Raw genomic sequence first — 10317 nt, forward strand, 5'->3', positions numbered from 1 at the left:
AGAGCAATTCATTACCGCTATTAAGAATGGAGTTAAGCTATTAATAGCCTTTATAACAGCTAAGGAAAAGGCTAACTTTAAACTCGCAAAATAGCTTTAAAAGAAAGGTTGTATTATAACTTTAAGAGCTCCTTTCTAAGTATCTAGTAAGTAAGAGATTAATAGTCTTATTATAAGAGGAGTCTTTAAGTTTAAGAAGTATAACCCTACTAAGTTTAATAAAGTTCGTATCTTTAAGTTAAGAATGGTTAATAAGATTAAAGGTAAAGCTACTAACGCCCTATTTAAGAAATTAAGGCTTATTATCTAAGGTTATAATAATAATAGTAAGGAGGTAATTTTTATGTAATTTCCTATAATTTAACGAGCTAGTTAGCAAGTTATTGTTGCGCTAGCTCCCTCCTTAATAAAAAATAGAATGGCGGTTTATTTATAAAATATTACTTAAGCCTATACCTAATTAGAGATGCACCTTTAGCGCTTAATATTAGCATACCTTCCAGAGCAAATTTGCTACTAGTATCCTAAAGATATAATTATAGTTATGCTTAAGCCATTATATAGAATCGTAAAGGTAGGAATTTACTAGTAGGCTACCTATAGTAAGCACTATAAAGAGAAGCTTTTAATAACTACTTTTATATTCAACCCTTACTTCCTTATTATAACTATAAAAACTCTATTTAGAATCGTTGGCATATAAACTAATAATATAATTATCTTAGGAAATAACTAGTTCTTAGCTCTTAAAGAAAATAAGCTAGTAAAGGTAAATCTTATAGCAAAGCCAAAGAAAAAGCTTAATTTAATAACACTATTACTCTTTAATAGATATACCCTTTCCCTAAATAAGGATTCTATTACTTTACGCCAGAAGGGTTAAGGTAAGAAGATTAATATTATTAACGTTAATTCTCTAAAGTAAAGATATATAGAGTAACGCGCTTATAAAGCTTATATTACTTTTATTTATTAACCTAAGGCTTTATTTAATCTCTTTATTACTACTTAACACTAGAAACTAACTAAGGATAACGTTCTTACCCTAAATAAGCGTCTTTCCTAGTAAATAAACTATCTTAATTAGGGACTACTTTATATACCTATTAATCTTCCTACCGCTAAGCTCTTTATATTTATTAATAGATTATTTATAAATAATAAAGATTTTAGCTTCTAGCTAGAATATAAGATTATTATCATAAATAAATCTATTAAAGAGAATGACTTTATAATCTATAGTAATCTTATCTATTAGAGCTTAACTAAGAGTAAACGCGTTATTTAAAGCGTTTTAGCGTTAGAGATATATAGAATGGTTAGCAGAGTTAATATAGCAATTATAATTGGAACTACCTTAAAGATAATTATAGATCGACTCGAACTTCCTATTATCCCTATAATTATATGCACTAACTTATATTCCTTTTATAAGTATTTAGTTAAGCTTAGTACTATAAAGGAGAAGCGTATTATAATTAATATTATAGCACTTTAGCAATCCTATAAGCATTAAGAACTCTTTAAATTTTAATAAATTAATAGCTAAGATAACCTAGTAGATATAATAATAAAGGCGAACCTAAATAAGGCACTAGAGACGTTTATTAACATAAATACTCTATATATATAAGTTAAAGGTTAGGTTAAAAGGGAGTCTTTAGAAATTTCTTAGTTACGTAAGGTCTTAAAATATCTAGGAACTTTAACCAGCGGTTAAAGTTATTTAATTAGTTAGATTCTCTTATTAAGACTTTTTTAAAGGGGGGAGTATAATATTCTGTAAACCCTAATTCCAACTAGCTAATTAGGATTTTCCATCCCTAAGATAGAAAATTGCTATTGGCTTGCTTATAACTAGCGCCTTAGCGGCCCTAATATAATATCCACCTATAACTCCTAAGTAAGAAAGCACTACGTGCTAAGAGGCAAATTTTAGGATAGTAAGACTTATATTATAATGGCAATAGTAAGTAAGGAGGATTGATATTTGTTATGCTAGTTAAGCAGTATTTATATCTAGGTGGCAACTATAAAAGAAGAGTTGCTAGTGTTGGGAATGAGGCAAGCGGTCGTTACGTGACGCCGCGGCACTAGTGTGGCGAGGAGTCTTAAGCTCCTCGCCCTTCCTCATTTTAATAAACAAGCTTTATTAACCAACATCACTGTAACCTACTCGAGTAGTCGTTATTGGTAAGTCACCCTGTGTGACCAATATAAAGTAAGTCCTTTTAGGTATATAGTAAATAATATTATAGTTATAATATAGGCTTAGAGCTATAGTAGTTAAATTAACGAAGTACTTAAAAAGCTAAGTACGCAAAGTCGTTAAATCTAGTAGTTTTATATTAGTAGAGGTGGTAGCTAAGGTATTAAATATTAAAGGAGGAGTTAATAATATAGGTAGCAATAATATAGGTAATAGCTAAGTATTAGATAGGAATATTAGTATAATTAAGAGCCTTCCTAAACACTAAGAGGCTATTACTAATTTAGGGTAAGCTCGGACCCCTAGAACTCGGCCGCCCCCTAAACTCGGCCACTTAAGCGAATCGAACCCCACCACTTTTAAAGCTATCTATACTTAATTAAATCAGCTTAACTTCTTACCCCTATGTGCAATTTAATATATTGGCCCTGGCCTTTCTACCTAGCGCATTTTCAGGCTTTGATTTTAACTCCTTTATCGTTATTTTAGCCTCTTTCTCCTCTACCTCCTCTATATCTTACTTAACCAAATCTATATTTCTAAATTCTATATTTAGACCTATAGCTACCTACCTATGAATTTTTAGACCTTTAAGGTCTTTATGCTGCGATTGCGAGCTATATATTTAGGCGTCCTTATATATAGTCTCTACAGTAAGTTGCTTAAGTTAGTGACTTCCTTTTTAGAAAGGTAACTACGGAGGTATAGCCCATAATGTTTGTAATAGCGCTAGTAAGGGGGGGTCCCTGCTATAGTCGACTTATTCTAATAAAGTAATAGGCCTTATAATACTAAAATCCACCTCGACGCGTATGAATACGCGCTCTATATAGTACCTATACGTTCTATACAAGTATTATAATGGTAGAGAACCAGAACTAGCAGCCTATAGAGCCTATAGGGCCTATACTACACCCTCTAATCCGCTATCGAAAAGCTCTAACTCTTACTCGTGACCAGCGACGCGACTGTTAATCACTATACAATATTAGGTAGTTATACAGTTATATCTATAAGCATACCGGGTATATAATTCGACAGATTAAAACGGCATGTTAAGGTAAAGCTACTCCTAAAAAGAGTACTGGCCGACCTCCTATCCTTATATAAGCTCAAGTTGAAGAGCTAGTCGAGTTTGTGTGCGCGTCGAATCAGAACCGTCGAATATCTTTTCAAAAGCTTGCTGAAGTAATGGATTTTAGAGTAAAGAAGCAAGCTATTCGAACTACTCTTTTAAGAGAAGGATTCCACTGTCGACTAGCTATACGCAAACCTCCAATTATAGAGAAGAACTAATAGATACGACTAGCCTGGGCTCTTAAGCACGTCGAATGGACAATAGAATAATAGTATAAGATACTCTAAACGGATGAGACATGGATTACAGGAGGGCGTCATACTCGTACATAGGTAACTTAACGGGCAAAAGAGGAATAAGATCCTACTTATATTGTGGAAAAGCATTAGAGGAAGAAGGGGCGGACGTTTTAGGGCTGTTTTTACGGCACAATAAAGGGGCCTGGTACATTCTGGGAGAAGGACTAAGGGTTTATATTAGCAGAGACGTACCAGTCTTATACAGTCCCTATTATCCACGGCTATATTAAGTTATAAAGGAGAGCTGGAATTGAGCTAGTTTGATGCAAGATGGAGCACCTAGCTACGCAGCTGCCGATACAAGAAAAGATCTTAAAGAGAGAGGGGTTATTGTAATATACTGGCCGCCATTCTCTCCCGACCTTAATCCTATAGAAAAGGTGTGGCATATTATAAAGAACTACCTATAGGATCACTACCCAGAAAATATAAGCTATGACCAGCTACGTGCTGCAGTTAAAGATACTTGGGAAAAGGTCGGGAGCTTTAAATTTAAGGCATTAATTAATAGTATATAAGAGCGTTGTCAAGCTGTAATTAACGCAGAAGGTTAATTTATAAAGTACTAGATATATATAGACAATATACAGAGTAATAGATTTAATGATTTTGGTATTGTAAGGCCTATTACTTTATTAGGATAAGTCGACTGTAGCAGGGACCCCCCCTTGCTAGCGCTATTATAAACATTATAGGCTATACCTCCGTAGGTCTTTTGACTAAGTATATATTTATTATAAAGGCTATAAACTACTTAATATATATTATAAGGCTTTTTTAGGATGTCTATAGTATTAAACGAATGACGGTTAGCTTATTTAAAGCTTAAAGCCTTTATTAAAGCCTTATTTTTAACCTATAAAGACTTAAAGCCCTTACGTAGATTCTATAGATAAATACTAAAGGTATACTACCTAAATTTAACTATTTTTGCTAAAAGACCTTCCTTTTAGGCTTTATAGTTATACTTAGTAAAGCAGCACCCTTTAATTTAAGTTATATTATTAAGAAATATAAGCTCTATAATTTAGTCCTAATATTTTAATTTTATAGAGGAGAAATACAATAGATTTAAGGGTTATTATATTAAATAAAGCAGCAGAAGGTAAGTTATATATTATATTATAGGTATTTTAATAAAAACTTAATTATATAGTGGCTTATATAGCTATTAAAAATAATAATTAAGCTTTATTGCTAAAAAACCCAGTTTTATATAAGAAAATATTAGTAAATTAGTTAAATATAATAATATTTATTCTTTTAACTATTTTTTAATATTATATATACCTAATAGAGCGTTTTTTCTTTGTAGAATTATATTAATTAAAAGTGTTTTCCTTTAAAAATTATAAGAAGTTTAATTAAGTAATTAAGGGTAGATATTATCCCTATAATAAATACCTATTTATAATTATTTAGTAACTATATAAAGGTTTTCTCTTTAAAGGTATCTTTAGTAGTAATTTAGTTTATATATACACTTAATATAACTTTAAATTCATTTATATATTAGGTATTTTCTACTTATATATTATTGGTTACATAAGGTAATATCACGTAGCTACGGTTTATAGATAGTATAATTATTATTATTCTATTATATTCTTCCTACTTAAGAAAGGGCGAGGAGCTTAAGGCTCCTCGCTACGCTAGTGCCGCGGCAACTTGCCTTACGTAATGGCAACTTGCCTCGCGTAATAGCAACTTACCTATATTTCCAACACTGGCAACTCTTTTTTTGCGGTTGCCATTTATATATATATACCGCTTAACTAGCATAATAAACATTAATCCTCCTTACTTACTATTACCATTATAATATAAGTCTCGCTATCCTAAAATTTGCCTCTTAGCACGTAGTACTTTCTTACTTAGGAGTTATAGGTAGATATCTTGTTTAGAGGGCCGCTAAGGCGCTAATAGTAAGCGAGCCAATAGCGATTTTCTATCCTAGGGATGGAAAATCCTAATTAACTAGGTTAAGTTAGGGTCTATAAAATGTTATACTCCCCCCTCCTAAAAAGTCTTAATAAGAGAATCTAACTAATTAGATAACTTTAACTACCGGTTAAAGTTCCTAGATATCTTAAGACCTTATATAACTAAGAAATTTCTAGGGACTCCCTTTTAACTTAACCTTTAACTTATATATATAGAGTATTTATATTAATAAACGTTTCTAATGCCTTATTTAGGTTTGCCTTTGTTATTATATCTACTAGGTTATCTTAACTATTAATCTATTAAATTTTAAAGAGTTTTTAACGCTTATAGGATTGCTAAAGTGCCATAATATTAATTATAAGGCGCTTTTCCTTTATAATACTAAGCTTAACTAAACACTTATAAAGGGAATATAAGTTAGTATATATAATTATAGGAATAATAAAAAGTTCGAGTTAATCTATAATTATCTTTAGGGTAGTTCTAATTATAATTACTATATTAACTCCGCTAACTATTTTATATATCTCTAACGCTAAAATACTTTAGGTAATATGCTTGCTTTTAATTAAGCTCTAATAAATAAGATTGCTATAGATTATAAAGTTATTCTCTCTAGTAAATTTATTTATAATAATAATTTTATATCCTAACTAGGAGCTAAAATCTTTATTATTTATAAATAATCTATTAATAAATATAAAGAGCTTAGCAGTAGGAAGATTAATAGGCATATAAAGTAGTCCCTAATTAAGATAGTTTATTTACTAAAAAAGACGCTTATTTAGGGCAAGAATATTATTCTTAGTTAGTTCCTAGTATTAAGCTATAATAGAGAGATTAAATAAAGCCTTGGGTTAATAGATAAAAGTAATATAAGCTCTATAAGTACGTTACTCCATATATTCTTACTTTAGAGAATTAATATTAATAACTGTCGGGAATAAGGCAAGTTGCCGTCGCATAAAGCATATTGCCGTCACGTATCGACGTGGCCCTAGCGTGGTGAGGAACCTTAAGTTCCTTACCCCTTTCCTCATTCCTATTAATAAGAATTAACCAACATCACTATAACCCTACTTAAGTAGTTGTTATTAGTGAGTCACTCTATATTTCTAACACTAATTAGTAGTTAAATACACAGTCAACTATAGAGCAGCTAGGTTTTCGAATAGAAGAGACAGTCTCGTATAGGGGTGCCATATGCGCTTATATGGAATGGATCCCAGCGATACTGTGCTACCTTAGACTTGCGGAAAACTAGTAATAAAAGTGTCACTAAGTACTAGGAGATACTAAGTTGCGTTTATTACGCAGAACAACCACGTTTATAAAGATTTGGTTAAGTACTTTAGGTCAGAAGTATTACTAAACCTACGGTCCCAAAATCAATGTCCAAAACGCGTTAAACAACTACGCATATAAAGATTTGGTCGAGTACTTTAGGTTAGAAGTATTACTAAACCTACGGTCCTAAAGTCAACGTCTAAAACGCATTAACAACATCTTAATTACCTACCTTTTAACAGCAAACCTACGAGATTCTATAAAGCCAAAAACCCTACCTACCTTTAACGTACGACACCCCGTTAATTTTATACCTACTATGGCATTAACCTACCTAAAGAAGTACGAGAAAAGCATTAACCTAGAGACGTGGGATATAGACATTAACCCTATAAACGCTAAGGAACAGGACCTAAACGGATTCTTAGTATACCGCATAGTATACTATACAGATAGCGAATATAACGATACTAAGCTATAGTGTTATATAAAGGAGGACTTTATTAGATAGATAAAGGAAATATAGGCTCTTATGAAGAAGGACATTATATAAGACTTCCGTAACTTCCTTTAGGAGAATAGAGTATTTGTCCCTATAGATAGGGGTACCATTAAAGATAATATCCAGGAGTAAGTTATTAACGCAAAAGAAGAGCATAAATGGACTCTATAAGAGGTTAAGCACCAACTATATACTAAGAGAAAGCTTAACTTATAATAGAATCTAAACGATACGCTAATAAAGACGCGCTCTAATTCCATTGCTTTAGGCACAAGTTCTTATATTTTATATCCATCGCTTCTACCTCTATCTCTAGCTCCCTAGGATCCACTAATTTAACTAGTAATGTTAACTACTACCCCTTAAGAGCAAGCGCAAGATCCCCTTACTTCGCGATTTAATAACCTTTAAACTCTACTATAGGAAGATTAGGTACTACGCCGTGTTTTACTAAGCCCTATATCTCTACTACAGCCTATAAAGTAATCCCTACCTTAATCTCTAATGCAATTTTAATGTAGTTTAATACTACTTGGAGGTACCTTAAAAATGCTTATAGAGCTTATAAAGCTCTATACGGACTAGGAGAAGAAGTTTAGTAGGGAACTATATAACATCCTTAATTCGAAGCTGCGTATCTTCTATAACTATTACTAGAAGGTTAGACTAGAACCTAACTAATATTATAACGCCTATTCCGTTATGCTTAAGGGCCGCACCAGTACCTTTTATTATAATCGTTTAGTAGAAAAAGAATATAATTTTAACCGAATAATATATAAGATAAGATACCACTTTAAAATAGAAGAGAATAAGTAGTAATATATATCGGAGTAAAGAGAGACTACCTTCTTAAGAATTATTACTATAAACCTAGGTATCTCTTAGCTTAATTGTCTTTAAAAGCTCTTTAATTAACTTTAGATAATTTAGCATAGTTTATCTGAATTATATTAAGAGGACCTTAGCCTATATAATTAAGTTATTAGCGTATGCTAAGGTATTAAAGAATGCAATCTCGCTCTCTTTAACCCTATAAGTACTTATGAAGGAGTATATGCTTAATTAAGATCCTCTATTAGCACCGCTCTACGCTCTTAAGAAGTATAGCAATTTAACGCTTAACTCTAACCTACCTTGATTAACCTAGCCGACTAATATAATTATAACTAGACTAATTAAATATATAGTGGACGTGGTAGGGGATATAGTAAAGGGTATAATTAATGTTAACTATAAGGCAATTATAGAGGTCCTTATGGAGGTTCACTTTGGAGCGATTATTAGAAGAAGTGCTACGTTTATAAGAAGCCAAATTACTAGTTAACTAGACACCCTCTTAATAGACGAAAGGAGGTATATAATAGGTTTCGCCAGAGCGTATGAAACGTTGGAAACTAAGAGGTTACTATAGCCTACTTTTAAAACTTCCTAGTTTAATATAAAGGCGAAGAAGATCTTAAGGGTAAGGTTAATGAGGCCGAACAGCTCCTTATGGATATAGAAATTAAGGACTACTCTCCTAACTAATACTTTACTAAGTATAGTAAGGTAAATAGTATATAAACCGTCGCTATCCTTAATAACTAATCTACGCTCTATTCTATTATAAAGTTAAATATCTTTAATAAGCTAAAGGAAAGTTCTGCGTTCTTCTTTAATAATAGATACTCAGTGAACGTCTTTTATGGCATTATACCAGATACTAGAGCCGCAGGAGTATCTATAGTAGGAGAGCCTTAAGTTTAAGCTCTTTAGCAGCTTAATAGCTCTGTTTAAATTAACTAATTAATAGTAGGCCAATATATAATTTGCTTTAGCAAGGGTACTATAATCTCTCTTAGTATAATTAAGGTCTAAACCCTATTAGGATATATTACTTTCTATATTATCCCTATAAACACCCTATTCCTATTCTGCATTTAAGATATAAATAAATTAGGTATTAAGCTTAATAACCTTAAGAATATACTTATTTAGGGAGATAATTAGGTGCCCGTTATACGCAAGTAGGGTTACCCTTAGTTGCTTCTTTAATAGCTAGAAAGGAGTATTATTTAAAGCCACCTAACCGAGTTAGAGTTACGTTAACTATACCGTTGTTTTAGCCACCTATCTGTTTACTAATTACTTAGGGTTCTTTAGCGAGTAGGTTATAAAGTTAAGGTTAAGGTAATTAAACATCTTATAAAGTACTACTACCACTACTAAATAAACTAGAAGTCCCCTAGCCGATTTAAGTTTACTCTTAAAGATAACTATAACTTCAACTTCTGCATTATTATGGATATTATATATCTTAGCGGTAAGCCAGTACTCTAAGTTATTGACTTCTTAACCTCCTTCTAAGCTATACGCTTTTTAAAAGATATATTAGCTAGGAACGTATAGGATACTCTTTAATTATGCTAAATTAATATCTACCTAGGACCCCCTAATTAAATCGTTTATAATATAGGAAAGAACTTCTTATCTATAGAGTTTTAATAATAGGTAAAGGCAATAATAATTAAGGTTAAGGAAGTCCCCGTTAAGGCATATAATAGTATTAAAAAAGTAGAACGATATTATACGCCATTACGCCGCGTATATAAGATTATTTTTTTAAAACTAGAGAATGCTAGCGAAGAGCTTATCCTATAGATGGCTATTAAGGCTATTAATGATACCGCTAGCCTAAATAGGCTCATACCTACGTTGCTAGTCTTTAGCGCCTACCCTTAAATAACTAACAATTCTCTACTATCTCCCTCTATTGCGTAATAAGCTAAGGCTATTCGCAAGGTAATGAAGGAGGTGCGACGTCTTTACGCTATACGCTAGGTTAACAACGCACTAGGAATAAGAAATGGCCTAAATACCTTAACTATACTTAATCTGCCACTCTAATCGGAGGTACGCGTATGGCGTAAAAAAGGAGGATGGTTAGGCCTATATAAACTTATTGTAATTAATAGTTAAACTTATACTCTTTAGATGCCCTATAGACCTACTT

This window comes from Cenococcum geophilum (assembly GCF_001692895.1).
Source record: "Cenococcum geophilum 1.58 unplaced genomic scaffold K441scaffold_108, whole genome shotgun sequence".
NCBI lineage: Eukaryota > Fungi > Ascomycota > Dothideomycetes > Gloniales > Gloniaceae > Cenococcum > Cenococcum geophilum.